This window comes from Chlorocebus sabaeus, chromosome X, assembly GCF_047675955.1.
Source record: "Chlorocebus sabaeus isolate Y175 chromosome X, mChlSab1.0.hap1, whole genome shotgun sequence".
Taxonomy (NCBI): Eukaryota; Metazoa; Chordata; class Mammalia; order Primates; family Cercopithecidae; genus Chlorocebus; species Chlorocebus sabaeus.
In genome coordinates this window covers 56,043,008-56,063,564 of record NC_132933.1, presented here as the reverse complement: position 1 = coordinate 56,063,564, position 20,557 = coordinate 56,043,008, and the positions used below count along the sequence as shown (strand labels likewise).

The window sequence follows — 20,557 nt, the reverse complement described above, 5'->3', positions numbered from 1 at the left end:
CCATTGATCTGTGCATATGGACTTGTGCACGTAGGCAAATGGTAATAGTAGAAGACTGCTTCAGTCATCTGATTTCTCCACTAAATCAAGATCCTTGGATACCAGCTCAGAAATCCAGTTCAAAGCCCTCACCTCTAGTGCCCTTCATTGCCATTTAAAATCTGAACCAAACACAGGCCACTCCTTTTGTGTTTATCTTCTTTAAAATGCAGCCCTCTAAGAATTGGAAACAGATTATCGTGGCTCCTTGATTTTGTAATCCTATGAATACACTACTATGTGCTTTGAAGGTTGTTCTTCAGTTAGCAAGTCAGTGCTTTTTCCCACTTCTAACATGTCAGCTACCTGGTCTCCTTATCTGTCTATATAGTATAGTGGTGCACATACAGATTGACTACTTAAGTACAAAGAAAACTTAATGAAGGTAATATGTGTCTCTGTCTTATGAGGTGCCATCTTCTAAAATGATAGCCTCAATTTTTCCAAGTGGTCATACATCTTCTAGATTTATATTAATGTGGAGATGAGTTATATCTTTCTTGTTCTCTGTAGCCTACATTAAGAAATTGAAATGAGAGAAAACACTAACTTTGTGGTAAGCTAATTATAGCAAAGGGAAAAATATATGATCATGTCAGGCATAGGAATTAACAAAGTTTATAGATGTACTGTTAAAAATTGCTATAGTTATAAAAGCTTATGTGTCTCAAAATATCTTTTTGAAAACTTGAGCTCTTAGTAAAAGAAACTAACTCACACCTTTATTCTCCTCCTTGCCTGTTAAAATATAGAGGTCCCTTGAGCTTATTTAAAGATTTTTTTCTCTAAGTTGAAATATTCATTAATTTACATTCATTGCTGCAAATTAGCTAGTACTTTAAATGGAAGACTTGTTTGTTTTCTCAGAATTTGATTACATCTGTTTAGACAAAATCATCACATTTACAATACTATAGGTTGTGTGAAAACTTGATTATACTCCAAAATTTTCAGTTTATTAAATTCTCTAGAGAACAATAGTTTGTAAATGTAATTTGTCTGATGCAGACTTGATTAGTGCTCCTTGTCATTACTTTGGAGACTCATGGGTTTTTTTTCTATTATTCTTATGTATGTTAAAATTTTCTGTCGCCTATTACAGACACACACACGCACACACACCTGCCTTTACCTGTGATTATTAATATTGTGAAGCCTATACTGCTATCTCTGATTTTAACTTATATGTTACAGTTATGTCTGCCTCCTAGATATCTACATAACTTACTGTGAGGTGTATATATGTGTATATATAGGACATACTTGCCTTGAGTCCTAGTAATGTCTCGTTATTATACACCCTTATGCAAACACATGACCTTTTTGATATGGAAGAGATTTCAATTTTTGAAAGTTTTATATTAGGGGAAGGACCAAGGAAAATAAAATAAGAGCCAGATCAAGCCAAAAAGGGTGTGTGTGCATATGGGTGTTGAGTAAGAGAGACAGGGAGATACACAGAGACAGAGAGATTGAGACACAGAATGAGAGAGAGAGAATGAAAGAGTGAGAAGGGTTGGGGTGATTTTCATAATTGGATAATCAGAGAGAAACAGGATTGAGTTAAATGTTCCTTTGTATACATCAGTTGACAGACTTGTAAAGAGCATTGAAAAATGCAAGCTAAGAGTTGCCAAATTATATTCCTTATCTTCTTCCAATAATAAGTGTTAAAAAGTCAACCATATATATTTGTGTATAGAACTGTAATGAAGGGTATAATTTGTTTTCTGTAGAGAACTCACCTATGGCTTAGTTTTTGACCCATTAAATACAGATACATTTTCAAGAAATAAGAAAATATGCATCTGTATTTTCTTTCATTTAAAAAAAATTATCCTTATACAGTAATACAAAAAAAGTAATCAAATTAATGTTGTGTCACCACTATACTTGTTGAAGTCATTGTGACTAAACAATAATAGATACAGTTAACAGTTGAATAGTATAACTGGCAGAGACGAATAATTCTCTAGTTTACAAAAATACATTTTCTTTTGGTTCTTGATGAATACCCCATATATCAGGAGCAGCAATAAACATTTTCAGCACCAGAGCAGACAAAAAATGATGATTTATGGAACTAGCTGTAGGTCTTACTTAGTTCACTATGAAGACTGTTTCCACAGAGGATTTAAATGAACCCAGCTGGCTTAGTATTCTGTGAATTGCTGTAGTCGTTTTCTGAGTATAATCTTATGTCTGATTTTGTAATTCTCACAGTAGGGGAAGGTTGACAACATGAATGGCACTTAGTGAATATAATTAGTAAGTCTGAAAACAAAGGCTTTTTTATTCTATAAAAGCTCTGTTCGAAGGAAATTTTGACCCTGTATGAGACTGTTGTTCCAAAAACATGGCTACCGTGACCAAGTTTGACCAGTCATCTTACAAACTGATTTTCCTGTCAATTGAAGCCTTCCTAGTGAAGGCATTGCACAGCCTTAACAAGGAGAGCTCATGTCCATGGAAGGAAGTTTATAAAGTAGCAGTTCATACTAAAATAAAGCTCTGTGATAATTTTAGAGAATACAAGAATTATTTATACACATTTAATGACTTTTTAGTGAGTACTTGTGCAGCAAGTTGGCCACATTTATTGAGCCTTTACTCTCTGTGGAACCTTGTGCTGGATGCTTTGCAGGGATAAAGAGAAGTAAAACGTACATCTCCAGTCCTTGAGGAGCTTATGAGCTAGATGCCAGTTATAGAACATTGTACTGCTAAAGCAAGAGACAGGGAGAAGTGTGTGGGGACAGGCAAATGGATTTTATATAATAGCACACATGAAAAATAAATTGTGTTGCTCATAAACACTGGCTAACTAACCACAAGACAAAGTACATACTCTGTTAGATGATATCCATACTGTAAAGCTGCTCTACTTCTTTGGAAAGGAAGGAAAAAACAACAATTCCAGCCCCATTTCCAAGATGTACTTTTCTTCTCTTCCCCAAACAATGTCTTCAGTTTTGCTTTTCCTGCCTTCTGTCATGGGGGCAAGTACAAAGCCTTGCCATTCATTATTTTCTTATCTTTTATTCTTTTTTTTGAATTTTAAATCTGAATTATCAGAATGCTCTCTTCCCTTTTATGCTACGATAAGAGTATCTTTAAAACTGCTTCTCAAGTTCCTACTATCTTTCTACATATAGTTAAATATTAGTATTTTAAATTTTTTGGATAAAATCAAAACCTGTTCAAAAAAATAGTATAATGGTACTACTTACAACTATTGTATGTCTGTACCCCTCCCAATTCACTAATTAGTCACAAAAGTCAAATAATTTCCTTTTTCCCAGAGGATATCCTGAGATTGTCCAGATAAATAAGAATGAAGAAACTTGTTATTTATTGGTCGGTATGAGGGATCACTCCAGGATGCAAGTAACCTACTATGAGGAAATATAAGCTTTTCAGAGGCTATTTAGGGAAAGGATCTTAATATTCAGATTTAAGCAACTAGCTAGATACACATATTAAAACAGAATACTTAGAAACCTGTGCTGAGGGAAGTGGAAAAGTATTGTAAATTATATTCAAAGACTTGGGGACAGATGCACATGCTTGATTCCAAGGATATTTAATCAATCACAGCCTGGCCCATTCAGATCACTTTATGCTTCCAAATTTCAGCTTTCATAAAGTGTATGAGAAAGGTCAGGGTACTCATTGATTTCTTTTTTTTTTTTTTTTTTTTTAATGTATACATTTATTTTATTTTATTTTTTTGAATTTATTTATTATTATTATACTTTAAGTTGTAGGGTACATGTGCATAACGTGCAGGTTTGTTACATATGTATACTTGTGCCATGTTGGTGTGCTGCACCCATCAACTTGTCATTTACATCAGGTATAACTCCCAATGCAATCCCTCCCCCATCCCCCCTCCCCATGATAGGCCCCGGTGTGTGATGTTCCCCTTCCCGAGTCCAAGTGATCTCATTGTTCAGTTCCCACCTATGAGTGAGAACATGCGGTGTTTGGTTTTCTGTTCTTGCGATAGTTTGCTAAGAATGATGGTTTCCAGCTGCATCCATGTCCCTACAAAGGACACAAACTCATCCTTTTTTATGGCTGCATAGTATTCCATGGTGTATATGTGCCACATTTTCTTAATCCAATCTGTCACTGATGGACATTTGGGTTGATTCCAAGTCTTTGCTATTGTGAATAGTGCCGCAATAAACATACATGTGCATGTGTCTTTATAGCAGCATAATTTATAATCCTTTGGGTATATACCTAGTAATGGGATGGCTGGGTCATATGGTACATCTAGTTCTAGATCCTTGAGGAATCGCCATACTGTTTTCCATAATGGTTGAACTAGTTTACAATCCCACCAACAGTGTAAAAGTGTTCCTATTTCTCCACATCCTCTCCAGCACCTGTTGTTTCCTGACTTTTGAATGATCGCCATTCTGACTGGTGTGAGATGGTATCTCATTGTGGTTTTGATTTGCATTTCTCTGATGGCCAGTGATGATGAGCATTTTTTCATGTGTCTGTTGGCTGTATGAATGTCTTCTTTTGAGAAATGTCTGTTCATCTCCTTTGCCCACTTTTTGATGGGGTTGTTTGTTTTTTTCTTGTAAATTTGTTTGAGTTCTTTGTAGGTTCTGGATATTAGCCCTTTGTCAGATGAGTAGATTGCATTGACACTCTAACATCGCAATTAAAAGAATTAGAGAAGCAAGAGCAAACACATTTGAAAGCTAGCAGAAGGCAAGAAATAACTAAGATCAGAGCAGAACTGAAGGAGATAGAGACACAAAAAACCCTCCAAAAAATCAATGAATCCAGGAGTTGGTTTTTTGAAAAGATCAACAAAATTGACAGACCGCTAGCAAGACTAATAAAGAAGAAAAGAGAGAAGAATCAAATCGACGCAATTAAAAATGATAAAGGGGATATCACCACCGACCCCACAGAAATACAAACTACCATCAGAGAATACTATAAACACCTCTATGCAAATAAACTGGAAAATCTAGAAGAAATGGATAATTTCCTGGACACTTACACTCTTCCAAGACTAAACCAGGAAGAAGTTGAATCCCTGAATAGACCGATAGCAGGCTCTGAAATTGAGGCAATAATTAATAGCCTACCAACCAAAAAAAGTCCAGGACCAGATGGATTCACAGCTGAATTCTACCAGAGGTACAAGGAGGAGTTGGTACCATTCCTTCTGAAACTATTCCAATCAATAGAATAAGAGGGAATCCTCCCTAACTCATTTTATGAGGCCAACATCATCCTGATACCAAAGCCTGGCAGAGACACAACAAAAAAAGAGAATTTTAGACCAATATCCCTGATGAACATCGATGCAAAAATCCTCAATAAAATACTGGCAAACCGGATTCAGCAACACATCAAAAAGCTTATCCACCATGATCAAGTGGGCTTCATCGCTAGGATGCAAGGCTGGTTCAACATTCGCAAATCAATAAACATAATCCAGCATATAAACAGAACCAAAGACAAGAACCACATGATTATCTCAATAGATGCAGAAAAGGCTTTTGACAAAATTCAACAGCCCTTCATGCTAAAAACGCTCAATAAATTCGGTATTGATGGAACGTACCTCAAAATAATAAGAGCTATTTATGACAAACCCACAGCCAATATCATACTGAATGGGCAAAAACTGGAAAAATTCCCTTTGAAAACTGGCACAAGACAGGGATGCCCTCTCTCAGCACTCCTATTCAACATAGTGTTGGAAGTTCTGGCTAGGGCAATCAGGCAAGAGAAAGAAATCAAGGGGATTCAGTTAGGAAAAGAAGAAGTCAAATTGTCCCTGTTTGCAGATGACATGATTGTATATTTAGAAAACCCCATTGTCTCAGCCCAAAATCTCCTTAAGCTGATAAGCAACTTCAGCAAAGTCTCAGGATACAAAATTAATGTGCAAAAATCACAAGCATTCTTATACACCAGTAACAGACAAACAGAGAGCCAAATCAGGAATGAACTTCCATTCACAATTGCTTCAAAGAGAATAAAATACCTAGGAATCCAACTTACAAGGGATGTAAAGGACCTCTTCAAGGAGAACTACAAACCACTGCTCAGTGAAATAAAAGAGGACACAAACAAATGGAAGAACATACCATGCTCATGGATAGGAAGAATCAATATCGTGAAAATGGCCATACTGCCCAAGGTCATTTATAGATTCAATGCCATCCCCATCAAGCTACCAATGAGTTTCTTCACAGAATTGGAAAAAACTGCTTTAAAGTTCATATGGAACCAAAAAAGAGCCCGCATCTCCAAGACAATCCTAAGTCAAAAGAACAAAGCCGGAGGCATCACGCTACCTGACTTCAAACTATACTACAAGGCTACAGTAACCAAAACAGCATGGTACTGGTACCAAAACAGAGATCTAGACCAATGGAACAGAACAGAGTCCTCAGAAATAATACCACACATCTACAGCCATCTGATCTTTGACAAACCTGAGAGAAACAAGAAATGGGGAAAGGATTCCCTATTTAATAAATGGTGCTGGGAAAATTGGCTAGCCATAAGTAGAAAGCTGAAACTGGATCCTTTCCTTACTCCTTATACGAAAATTAATTCAAGATGGATTAGAGACTTAAATGTTAGACCTAATACCATAGAAGTCCTAGAGGAAAACCTAGGTAGTACCATTCAGCACATAGGCATGGGCAAAGACTTCATGTCTAAAACACCAAAAGCAACAGCAGCGAAAGCCAAAATTGACAAATGGGATCTCATTAAACTAAAGAGCTTCTGCACAGCAAAAGAAACTACCATCAGAGTGAACAGGCAACCTACAGAATGGGAGAAGATTTTTGCAATCTACTCATTGATTTCTTAAAGCATCTTCTTAGGACTTTGTTTGTTGTACTGTTATTTTATTAGAAGTAAAATGTATTCATGGTCAAGAGAGACTTGAACCTAACCTATAATTTCTTGTAGTAACTTTACTGAGATCTTTAACTGACGTACTATAAAATTTACTCATTTTAGGCCAGGTGCGGTGGCTCACGCCTGTAATCCCAGCACTTTGGGAGGCTGAGTCAGGCAGATCACTTGAGCTCAGGAGTTCGAGACTGGCCTAGGCAACATGGCGAAACTCTGTCTCTACCAAAAATAGAAAAGATTAGCTGGGTGGGGTGGTGCGCGCTTGGGGTGACAGCTACTCGGTAGGCTGAGGTGGGAGGCTTGCTTGAGCTTGGGAGGTGGAGGTTGCAGTGAGCCAAGATCGTGCCACTACACTCCGCCTTGGGGACAGAATGAGACTGTTATAGGAAAGGGGTCCTGATCCAGACCCCAAGAGAGGGTTCTTATGTCTGTTTATGCAAGAAATAATTTAGGATGAGTCTGCAGTGCAAAGTGAAAGCCAGTGTTTTAAAAAAGTAAAGGAATACAAAATGGCTACTCCATAGACAGAACAGCCCTGAGGGCTACTGGTTGCCCATTTTTATGGTTATTTCTTGATGATATGCTAAACAAGGCGGGGATTATTCATGCCTCCCCTTTTTAGACCATATAGGATAACTTCCTGACATTGCCATGGCATTTGTAAATTGTTATGGCGCTGGTGGGAGTGTAGTGGTGAGGACAACCAAAAGTCACTCTCATCACCATTTTGATTTTGGTGGGTTTTGGCCGGCTCCTTTACTGCAACCTGCTTTATCAGCAAGGTCTTTATGACCTGTATTTTGTGCTGACCTCCTATCTCACCTGTGATTTCAAATGCCTTAACCATCTGGGAATGCAACCCAGTAGGTTTCAGCCTAATTTTACCCAGCTCCTATTTAAGATGGAGTTGCTCTGGTTCACATGCCTCTGACAAGACCCCATCTGGAAAAAAAAAAAAAAAAAAAAAAAAATTACTCACTTTAGGCATATAGTTAGATGAAGTTTGTTATTTGTATACAGCTTTGGAACCTCCACTGCAATCAACCAGTGTGGTTTCCTGATGCCTCTGTGCAGTGGATCCCCACTCCTAGCTCCAGATAACTGCTGATTTGTTTTAAATCACCATGGTTTTGCCTTCTTCTAGAAGTTCATATCAATGGAATAATACAGTAATAGAGTCTTTGTGTTACTTTGTGTTGTTAGTGAGTTTTTTCACTTAGTGTAAAGTTGTGGCATGTATTGGTAGTTCATTGTTATTTTGGGGTAGTATTCCATTGTATGGCTGTGCCACATTTTGTTTATCTATTCATCACCTGATGGGCAGTTGGGTTGTTTCTAAATTTTGGCTATTATGCATCTTGCTATCATCATTATGTAAAAGACATAAATTCATTTATCTTGGGTAAATACCTAGGAGTGGGAATCCTGGGTCATATGGAAAGTATAGTTTTAATTTTAAGAGATACTGTTTTTCAAAGCGTCTATACTTTATTTATTTATTTATTTATTTATTTATTTATTTATATTTTGAGACCAAGTCTTGCTCTGTCACCGAGGCTGGAGTGCAGTGGTGTGATCTCGGCTCACTGCAACCTCTGCCTCCTGGGTTCAGGCAATTCTCCTGGTGCATACCACCACGCCCAGCTAATTTTTGTATTTTTAGTAGAGACGAGGTTTCACCATATAGGCCAGGCTGGTCTCGAAGTCCTGACCACATGATCCACCTGCCTCAGCCTCCCAAAGTGCTGGGATTACAGGCGTGAGCCACCGCACCCGGCCACCTACCATTTTTCATTCATACTTATGATTAAATTAAACCACAATGATGGATTTCATATTTGGAATATATGAATATATATGAAGATATTTCACATTCACCAGATTGGCAAAAATGTTAAATTCTGTTAATATAAAGTAGAGGTAAGAATAAGGAACAAAGGAAACTACTGGTGAGAGTGTAACTTGCTAAATTCATTTTGGAAAACAATTTGGTATTATCAAGAAATGTTAAACCATATGCAGAAATGCCCCTTCTAGCATATACTCTAGATAAACTCTTAGGTAAGGACCCTGGAGACATATACAAGATTGATCACATGATCAAATAATACTATCAACAGAGTTTAAAAAAAGGCAACCCACGGAATGGGAGAATATATTCGTAAATAATGTATTTGATAAATGATTGATATCCAGAATATATAAAGAACTCCCACAACTCAACAGCAACAGAACAACTCAGTTCAAAAATGAGTAAAGGAATTGAATAAATATTTCTCCGGAGAAGATATACAGATGGCCAATAAACACAGGAAAAGATACTTAACACCACTAATCATTAGGAAATTGCAAATCAAAACCACAATGAAATACCACTTCAAACATACTGTGATGGCTACTATCAAGAAAACAGAAAGCAACAAGTGTTGGTAAGGATGTGGAGAAATTTGAACCCTTATGCACTGCTGGTGGGAATGTAAAATGGTGCAACCAATGTAGGAAATAGCATGGCAGTTACTACAAAAATTAAATGGAATTACCATATGATCCAGCAATTCCACTTCTGGGCATATACATAAAAGAATCAGAAGCAAGGACTCACAGATGATTGCACACCAAATTCATAGCAGCATTATTCATAGTAGCCAAAACATGGAAACAACTCAAATGTCCATTGAGTGACGAATGGATAAACAAAGTGTGGCACATATACAATGCAATAAATTCAGACTTTAAAAGGAATGAAACTCTGGTATATGTTATAATATGAATGAATCTCCGTGACATTATGTTACGTGAAATAAGTCATATGCAGAAGGATAAATACCATATGATTCCACTTATATGAGGTACCTAGAATAGTCAAATTTGTAGAGACAAAAAGTCTTTGTTTACCACGGGTTGGGGGATAAGGCAGATGGGGAGTTAAATGTTTGATGGGTAACAGTTTCAGTATAGGATGTTTAAAACGTCCTGGAGATGGATAGTGGTGATGGTTGCACAACAGTGTGAATGCACTTAACCCCACTGAACTGTGTGCTTAAAAATGGTTAAAGGCAAGCATGGTAGCCCACACCTATAATCCCAGGGCTTTAGGAGTCTGAGGCAGGATTGCATGAAGCCAGGAGTTCTATAGCAGCCCGGATAATATAGCTTGTAATCTCGGCACCTTGAGAGGCCGAGATGGGCGAATCCCTAGAGCCCAGGATTTTGAGACCAGTCTGGGCAACATGGTAAAACCTTGTCTCTACAGAAAAATACAAAAATTAGCAGGGTGTGGTGGTGGGTGCCTGTAGTCACAGCTACTCAGGAGGCTGAGGTATGAGGATTACCTGAGTCTGGGAGGTCAAGGCTGCAGTGAGCCGTGATCATGCCACTGTGCCACTGCACTCCAGGCTGGGTCACAGTAAAATCCTGTCTCAAAAAAAAAAAAGTGTTCACAGCAGCATTATCTGTAATTATATCCAAAACAGTGATTCCCCCACAAAAAATGGAAACCAGACACTGAAAATGTTCAATGAGAGAATAGACCTAAAATTAATAATATTTATAGCGTCAACTAATACACAGCATGGATGAATATAGCTAGAAACATCAACATGGTTAAATACCTCACTCTTAAACAGCTGCTCCTCAATGCTGAATTCTAATTATACTTTTGTGATATTCTGTGTCTTAGACCTTCAAAATTTTTCATAAATAGCTAAAATTACTAATGTTAAGTGCCATTTAATGCCATTTATTAAAGGTTAAACCTCTAAATGCCATTTATTATTTATTTACAGTGTATAGACAGAGCGAATGAGTCCTATGGACTCTTTTGGTGGTAGTGACAATCTGAAGCTATGTACATAAAAATAAATTTATTCCATCTACTCTCAAACCTCATACATATAAAACAATTTAAGTAAAATACTCATGACAATAAAAGTTAAAAGTTTTAGTTACATGCTTAACCCATGTCTGAGAAGAAACCATCTAACACCAACAAACATTCGTACTTGTAAACTATTCCTATACCAATTTAAATAATTTGATTTTTATTAAAACTATTATCAGAAGAATTTTTATTTGGTAAGCCAACTATAGACAGGATGATTAAAAGCATATGAAAGTACCAGAACAGCTTTTCTTTGTATAGACATATTTCATTAATTCATTCTGGCCTTTCCTAAAACCAGTGAGTACAAATGATGGTTAATTTGCCAATGGTCCTGGCAATGCAGGCTAATGCACATGCAGGTCATTCTCCTTGGATAAGTGGGGCTGGAAGGGAAAATGCTGAGAAGGGGAGCGGGAAGGGCAGGAAACAGAATTTGTCTTGTACAGGAAACTAACAGCACAAATGCCCTGCTGGTCCGGAAGGTGGCAATTGAGATGAATCATTATTCCATTTAATGTTGTCATGGTTTCAAGTTTAAGCTCTCCTTTCACAGATTGCTACCATAAATTAGGCTAACAAGTGTAAAACTTTTAATTTGCTTGACTATACAATTGATATTATCTGTTTCCTTTTGGTTGGAAATACTATTATAATACCAAACTAAAGGGTGTAAAAAAGGACTATCAGGCCTACATAAAGGATAAAGACCTCTTTCCACCGTAAATTACATTTGGCTGAATTAGTGTGAGCCTTAGTCATGTAGTGCCCAGAAAAGCATTTTTGGTGACAGATTTAGAAATAAAGCTGGGGAAACACGTATTAAACCTGTCCGGTCATAGCTACAGAACTAATGTCTTTGTGGTAATTGCAATCCTTAAAAATACATTATCTTTTTCAATGTTACTGCAGTGCGTGGTGGTATTGAAGAAAGCAATAATTTGTAAACAACCCTTGGCAGAGGGCACAGAACTTAATTTTGTTTAAATAAAGGAGACTAACATTAGAATTCATGTGCTGTATCAAGACTGGCAAGCAGTAGTAGCTGTTTTGATATATGCACTGGAGCATTCATGATTGCTTAAATATTAACTGTTCCATGAATATACAAATATAATAGGGAAAAAGGAAGCCATGATTAAGGAAAATGTTCACTAAAAAAGTTGAATTATATGACTGTATTGGTAGTTTAGATGGTTTTATTCCATTGACTCAACCAGATCTCTTCACTGAGTTTCAGTATTTCTTTTCTTTTCAAGGACAGTTATGTATGTGTACTGCGTGATGTTGCTATGTGTTAGGAATGCTTCCTTGACACAGAAGGATTAGGACATTTTTTTTTTCCCCGAGTACAGGACCTGTTGATAAGTTTGCTGAACTTCATATGGCCATTCATGTAAATTCCAAAGGAAAGGGGAGATCCAAAAGGGCTTCCTTCAGATACTCTATAGATTTGAACTTTTCTCTCACATTTAAGTTTTAATATGCTTTAAAGATAGTCTTCCTTTAATGTGTGCAGAAATATTTCCTTTAGTGATATCCATGCTCCTTTGCTACTTCATTTCTTATACTCTTTATGCAAAAATCAGTTTTTGTCTCAGACCAGTTTACACTCTACAGCCATTCATGCAAGAAAGCCAGGTGTTCCTCCCACACATTCTTGCGTGTTTCCAGAAGAGAACTGTTTTCTTTTCTTTTTTTGAGATGGGGTTTTGCTCTTGCTGCCCAGGCTGGAGTGCAGTGGCAGGATCTCGGCTCACTGCAACCTCCACCTCCTGGGTTCAAGTGATTCTCCTGCCTCGGCCTCCCAAGTAGCCAGGATTACAGGCATGTGCTACCACACCTGGCTAATTTTGTATTTTTAGCAGAGACAAGGTTTCATCATGTTGGTCAGGCTGGTCTCAAACTCCTGACCTCAGGTGATCCACCCGACTTGGCCTCCCCAACTGCTGAGGTTACAGGCGTGAGCCACCATGTCCTGTCAAGAGAACTGTTTTCAGTGCCACTCTGCAATTGAGGTCAGGATTGCTATGGGGCAAGGAGCCAAGGTCCACTGCTTTGTTCCTATATAATGTATGGTGACACATGAACCTAGCCCCATTCTCACTCTTGGTCTTCAACCCGAAACGAGTATGATGACAAATGAAATGCAGTATCAGCATATGCCAGTGCCATGGAGCAGGAATGAAGCTTCCTCCCTTGGCTCTCTTCTTTACATACACCCACCATAGTCTGATTTCGTACATGTAAACTGTTTGACATAGAGGTCAAGCAAGGCGTTAGGTTATTTAGATACAAGAACTTTTATGGCAAGCACTGAAACCTGATGTCTGCAACTTACAATTTCAGAATCTGATTCAAACTTCCTGAGTAAATATGTAAGCAACAATGCAGATTTGCTTGAGCAGGAGTTGGAAGGCATGAATAATCTGCTAGGTTATCTAGTCCGTCACTCTGATGATACATAGTAGATAAGACATACTATAGCAGCATTTAAGTATTTTTTCAATATAGTTTTAGGTGAAGGATGAAGGACAGTTTAGAACACTGAAGAGCAATGTATCTGGAATCTTCACAGCATGGAGCATACTGTTTGTCTCATCTACTTTTGGATAGGTAGCTGATAGATTATGATACCAACGAGTCTCATTTTTATGTGAATTAATCAAGAACACTCAGAGCAATTCTGTCCTTCAGATGCCACAAATTGCTAGATAATTTCTCTCTTATTTTAAATTGGAACTAAGCATTGCAAACATTGACACTTCAACTTTTTATATGTAAAAGCAGTTGTGAGAGGACCTAGGCAAGCTATAGACAATTGCTAAGCATCTGCTTGCCTGGAAATTTATTTGAAAATAGCCTAGTGTCTCCCTAGTGGCATGCATCAGAATCACCTAGAGGTGATATCAGAATTTTTTCCCCTAGTATGTTCAAACTCAAATTGCTGGACCACACACTCAGAGTTTCTGATTTAGTTGATTTGGGGTTGGGCCCCCAAATTTGCATTTCTAACAAGTTCCCAGGTGATACTGATATTGCTGGTCCAGGGACCACAGATTGAGAACCAATGAAGTAGCAAATGCTCATGAATTCTTGATTTTTCATTCTTATTTCTTCCATTGCCTAATCCCTTCAGGCCTAATTATGCTGAACTTATTCGGGACAATAATTAGAATAACTTTTGTCACTAACCTCACCATTTTCCAGCTGCTGGCTCTGCTGCCTCCTGTATTATCTGGTTATTATCCACAGTCAATATTTGGAATAAATTATTCGTTCACATTACCTCTTCTTTCTGACTACCCATTCCTTTTAATTTTGAATCCTTTGCACTGTATTCAAACAGTGCTTGAAGGTCACCAAAGATTAACATCAAATCAACCCTAATTATTTTTGGCCTGTCTAAAGAATTTATTCATTCAACATTTGCTGAATAAAATTGATATAGTCCTCATTTTTAAGTAGTTCACAATCTGGTGGGTGAGACTAGTTGTGTACACAAAATTATATACTGTAGAATAAGTTCTATAATTAGAGTATATAGAAACCACTATCGGAGAACAAAGACAGAATTTAGTAGTTTTGTTTTGTTTTGTTTTGAGACAGTCTTGCTCTGTCACCCAGGCTAGAGTGCAGTGGCGCAATCTCGGCTCACTGCGACCTCCACCTCCTGGGTTCAAGCAATTCTCCTGCCCCAGCTCCTGAGTAGCTGGGATTACAGGCATGTGCCACCATGCCTGACTAATTTTTGTTTTGTTTTGTTTTTTAGTAGAGACGGGATTTCACCATGTTGGCCAGGCTGGTCTCGAACTCCTGACCTCAGGTGATCTGCCCACCTTGACCTCCCAAAGTGCTGGGATTAGAGGTGTGAACCACCACGTCTGGCCCAGAATTTATTAATTCTATTCAGGGAAGTTGAGAAAGGTTTATTACTAGTAACTACCACTCTCCCTGAAAGATCCTTCCTTTTCACACACATGCCATCTTCGTCACCCATGACAGTTCAATCCAGTAAGTATATCTTAAATTCGAAGTGTGCATAAATTGCCATGTTTTGTTCTGGCACCAACACCTATTAAGTGTGGGAACTCGATCAAACAACTTATGAGCTCTATCTTATCTATAAAAATGGCATATTCATAACTAAGTCACTGAATTGATTTTAGGATTTTTTAAAAAAAAGCACTTATGAAAGTGCCTGAGTTATAGGCACATGATACATAGGCAACAAATGTTGGTTCTCCTACCCCTTAAAAGAGGAGTAGGATATTATCACCTGAGGAAGGAAGAACAGTGTGCTGAGGTCAGGAGGAACATAAGTAAATGGGTGGAAATCTTCATCCATTCGTGCAGTCAACAAATACAGATAGAGTGCCTATTGTGTGCTACCCACTTTTCTAGCTGCTGAGTATATAAAAGTGAACAAAGCAGACAAGAAAGCTCTGTACTTGTATCCAGCGTAGCTGAAGTGAGTGTGGGAACTTGAGAGATGATAATAGCTAGAGATAAGATCACAACAGAGTACGAGCCAGATAACAGAGGGATTTTTAGTTTATAGTGATGGGAAGCTAAGGTAGGCTCTCATCACTTCTTATCTGGATGATGATGGTGCCCATGATAATACGCTATCTTATTCAATTCTACAAACATGTCTGTGAACACAGGTGCTTATCTAATGCTCATTTTATAGGTAAGATACCTAAGACATGGAGTATTCATGTAACTTGCCCAAAGTCATACAAGTAGTAAACAGTAGGGTCAAGGTTCAGACCTAGTTCTGTCTGAATCCAAAATCTATGCTTAATAATTATTCTGATTAGAAATTTGAACTTTATTACATGAGTTGTAAAGAACCATTTGCTTTTTTTAAGGAAGGGAATGACATGATCATATATATGTTTAAGAACCATAATTAGGCTCAATCATATAGGATAAAATGAAGCAAAGAGAGTGGAATGGTTGTGACCGTCTTCTCATAGTGTATCTTCACATAGCTAACACTTCTGTTTAAAATTTGAGCTGCTATCCTTTTCCTAAAGCCAGTTTTACTCTAGAGTTATTCCCCTCATTCTGGACATGATACAACATTCTTTTAATCATCGAGACTTAAAACTTTTGGAGTATTTGATTTTTCCCTTTCCCTCATCTTAATATTCACTGACTAAATCCTGTTTTTCCTTACAATCTCTCTTGAATTTGCCTTTTTTTTTTCTTTTCTACACATACCCTAGTTATCATTTTAAGTATATCAGTCCTTGACATTTGCCACCAAATTATTCTCCTATGTCGTTTCTTTTCTGTATAATTTTGTATTTTCTACTAAATTCTAAGCTTAAGGCCTCAAAAGTACCATGCATCATTTATCTCTTATCCCTAGTGTTCAGCACAGTCCTCAGCTCACAGTGGATTAATGAATGTACTTCTCCATTCATATTTGCTTTGCTCCTAACCTGCCTCCCCTAAAAAAATGTACGGTGCTCCATTTCCTGAGTGACAAATTATAACTTTATTCTGGCATTCACTTGCACCTAACTCTAGCAAATATGTGTTCTGGAAAATCTGGCCTTTGTAGTCAACCTCTATATGTGTGGTGGGGTCATATATACACACAGGTACACATACATATATATAAATAAGTATAGAATTAAATTTAGGAGTATTGCTCTATAGCCCACAAAAGTTGGAGTTCATATAAAGAAGAATCTGCATTCTGAAACATTTATTGACTATCTAGTATTTTCTAACATCCTCCTAGGCACCATGGATTCAAAAATATTACCAAAGCAAAGTCTCTAGCCATGTAAGATCTCATATTGAGTGTGAGAGACTACTGTGTTGAAATGTTTACATTGAATGAAGATGGCCAAAAAAAGTTATTAATTGCTTCTAAGGTAAAGAAGTCTTCAGAAATGACGTGGAAGTTGAGTAGTCTTGAAATACGAGTAGGTATTTTCTTGGTGGATAAAAAGGAACAAAAAGGAAGGGAGTCTACACAGAGAGAACTGTTGGTGCAAAAGCACAGTGGCATGAAACTGCGTGGTACGTTTAAGCAGTTGTAATCAGGCAGACAGCAGCAGGAGGCAGGTTAGAAAGGTAGACAAAGGTTAGCTCAAGGAGGGTCTTGTATGCAAAATCAAGAACTTTGCTTTTCCAGCAGATGACAGGAGCCTTTGCAACGGATCTTTTGAATGGATTCCAATTACCATTGAGAAATTAAACATTTGTAGAATAACATCTATGCAGTTAGGTTAAATTAACTGCAGTTGTTTATTTGGAGAACAGGATGGGAATGAGAAGGGAACTTTCACTCTGTGAGAGGTTGTTATGTACAGCATAGTGACCAGTTATTTTCAGTTCCCACTGAGGACAAAGCAAGAAGAAATAGGCTTACATCTCAGCAGAAGGGAAAATTACCTACAGAAGGGGTCCTTCACAGAAAGATTGAATGTGACTGACGTAGGTCATTAAAATGTTGTCTGAGGCTCTCTGGCTGTGTGCTGGTTTCTGTGTACTCAAACAGCCCAATTTCAAAGACATGGCAAGATGGAAGAAATTTTCAAGCTTGAATGAGGATATTTGGAATAAAGAAATTTCTTTTGTGTCAATTAGTTATTGAGAAATTTTGCTATATACCTAACTAAATTTTGGAGATGTACTTGAACATATAAAATATATTTAGTATCTTTCATAATATAGCATTTATATTTACTAGGAAAAAGAGATGATCAGAATTAGCTATAGAAATAGTGTCCTATTAAAGGTATTTTGTATTCATGTACCATTTTAGAAAGTTATTAAAGATTAGGTAGATAGAATTAAATTAAATTCAGTTATTAATCTTTATGTGGAACATTTAATATTGGTCAGATGATTACAATTAAAATTGCTATATATGGTTTATTAACTGATTGCACCTGATCAGTTGATACAGTGACTCACTCTGTCTTATTTTCATTATCATCCGATGATAACTCAGCTTATTAAAATAACATAAAACTTTTTTTTAGCTTTTTCAAATATTTCCCATTTCTAGAACTGCTGTTTGTGTTTTTATTGTTTGAAGATATATAAAAGAAGATTGTGGAGTGGCCATTTTGTTCATCTTTTTGCATCTTATAAAAATAAGTCATATATGTGTCTCTCCCTGCCTGTCATGGCTGGAGAGAGGAAAAACACATACAAGGATGCAAAAAGGCACTTTGCTTCTGGCTAGAGGAAACCTTGAAATGCATACAGTATAACCACCACTAAGACTTAGGCAATCTAGGCAACTATTAATTGGATATTTCATGTTAATGTAAAATTTTAACATGATTTCATATTAAACAGCTATAAATGGAAATAAATTCTATTTCTTAGTAAACTAACTCAAACACTTTGGAAATGACTTGTACATACTCAGATTGTTCTACCCCAAGAGATGTATATATCCAACTAGTACACTTAGAAGAGCAAATTATTGGATAAATGTCTTTAACCGGTAGAATTGATGTTCTTAGTTGCCTTCTGTGCTGACATTGAACAACGCAATAGGGCCTGAGAGAGATACAATGGTTAATGTGTGAATGGCATAGACTTGGTAAGAGAGACTGAAGGCATGATAATATAAAGTAAATAAGCTTCAATAAGTAAAAAATATTTTCCATTATATTTAAATATTATATATATATTTTAAATAATTGGTCTAATGTCTCTCACACATAGAGAAAGGTTTAAAAGACCACCCATTTGTTGTGATTTCCTGCCCGTTTGAACCATTAAAATGGTCTCTCAGTGTGAGGTTTTTTCTGAAAAAAAAAAAAAAAAACAAATATTGCAATACATTAAGCAGCTTGTCTCCCAGACCAACTAAGATATTTCTCAACTTGACAAGACAGACATTTGGCCATGTTTGCCCATGCTTTGAAGGGAATATTCTGATTCTAAAAAAAAAATACATGCAGAGTCTTTCTAAAAGTCTTTATCATTTCATCAAAGATGCTAATACATTTAACTGATGTTACGCTTTATTTATCTTTTTAAAATGTAACCATTAACTCTCCTAAATTTTGTAACAAATTAGATTTAGATTGTTAATGGACCAGATACTAAATAAATATTTATTAATAAACACAATTTTTGAAAATTAAGCTCTTATAAGTATGCATGCCAAAAACTGAAATGTTTTTTAATACAAAACAATCTAACACATGTGACAAAGAAAAAAATATCACCCATAAAATTGACATATGAGCACAGTGCTATTTTTCTGTTTTTTTATTTCCTTTCCAGTGTTAGCCATGTGCATTTTATTGCAAACTATAATGTACTTGTACAATTTGATGTCCTAAAAAAGTAGGTGGGTTTTTGTTGTTTTGAATTGTGTTCTTTAAAAAAAAACAAACAAACAGTTTTCGTCTCCAGAGTCCATAAAATACATAGGAATTTCCTTTCCTTTGGGAAGATGTACCTGCAATTTTTTCTAAGCACTTAATGTTTTCAGAATTTTAGGATTTAGGTAGGTAGTGAACTTCTAAGGAAAAAGAAAATGTTAATTTCCTTTTTATTTGGAATACCTGGCATACTCTTAAAAACGATGCACTTTGTAAACATATCACACAGTAGTCCCAGGTAAAGACCTCTCTTTAGGAATGTGAGCTTCCCATTGATTCCTCTACAGCTGCTATCCTTACTTAAGAAAAATTGCCCTTGAGGTTTGTGTTGCTTTTTGTTCTTACAGCTTATCCTTGAGTTGTGTCATTTCTACCTTAAATTACTTGTAAGTGTTTAGTGGATCAGCATGATAATGTAAAATTTTTAATATTTTTCCTATGTGGGATAAAGTAATCCCAGAAATTTTGAAAGAAATCATTGTGACCTCTTGAACTATCAACATTATGCCTCCTGTGGCTGCTTGGTTGGTTGGAACCTTGAGACTAATATTTCTTCTAAGTTATTTACATCATTGAGATGTAAATAGTTGCTAAAAACCTGTAGAACAAAACAGATCCAGTATGGGCCTGGTTTATTAAATGCTATGTTTATGTTTTTCTTTCTTAGTCACTAAAAAAATAAGAATTAATTTACTCTGTAATTACCTAAATATCCTGTACAGCCTTTTCATAAACCTGTTTGTGAAAAATACTCATTTATTCTAAACAGAGTAATCCTTAAAGCTAAAAACTCCAAATCAGTATGAACATCAGTGGACAAAGCCATCATCTAAGGATTATAGAATTAAAACATCCAAAAGAATGAGAAAACTTGATACTTTATGCCGTATTTATGCCTTGTTTCTAAGTAAATCCTTGATTTTATTTGCAGCTTAGTCTAGTATGAGAATTATATTAAAGCACTAGATTTTCTTTTTTTATGTGTCCTATGCTTTAAAGATTTTTACCATTCTAACTGTGGCATCTCTTTTGTTGTGTGTCTGAAAAGGAAATACAATATGTAAGCAAATAAAATTTTTCATATTATCAGGATTGTATGGTGAGATTTTTTTTAATAACTCAGAATAAGCACAACCTTGAGAATTCTTTTCTGATGGTCCATGCAAGTAGAGGAGGGTAAAATGTGCTTGCTCCTTTACATTAATTTACATCAACAATGGCTAGAAATAAATATAATCTCACAAATGAATATAACTCTTAAGAACATATTTTTATAATAAAGCAAAGAACAGGATGATGATAAAATAAGCACACGGTAATTTGGGCTATTATCAATACTTAAATGAATGTT

The 20,557-nt window shown here is 36.4% G+C and overlaps 1 protein-coding gene across 1 annotated transcript in view; it reads left to right on the top strand.

Annotated features, from left to right (window-relative positions):
• The window catches only part of DIAPH2 (diaphanous related formin 2), a 904,603-nt gene that overhangs the window by 429,075 nt on the left and 454,971 nt on the right, over positions 1-20,557 (top strand). The window lies entirely within an intron of this gene.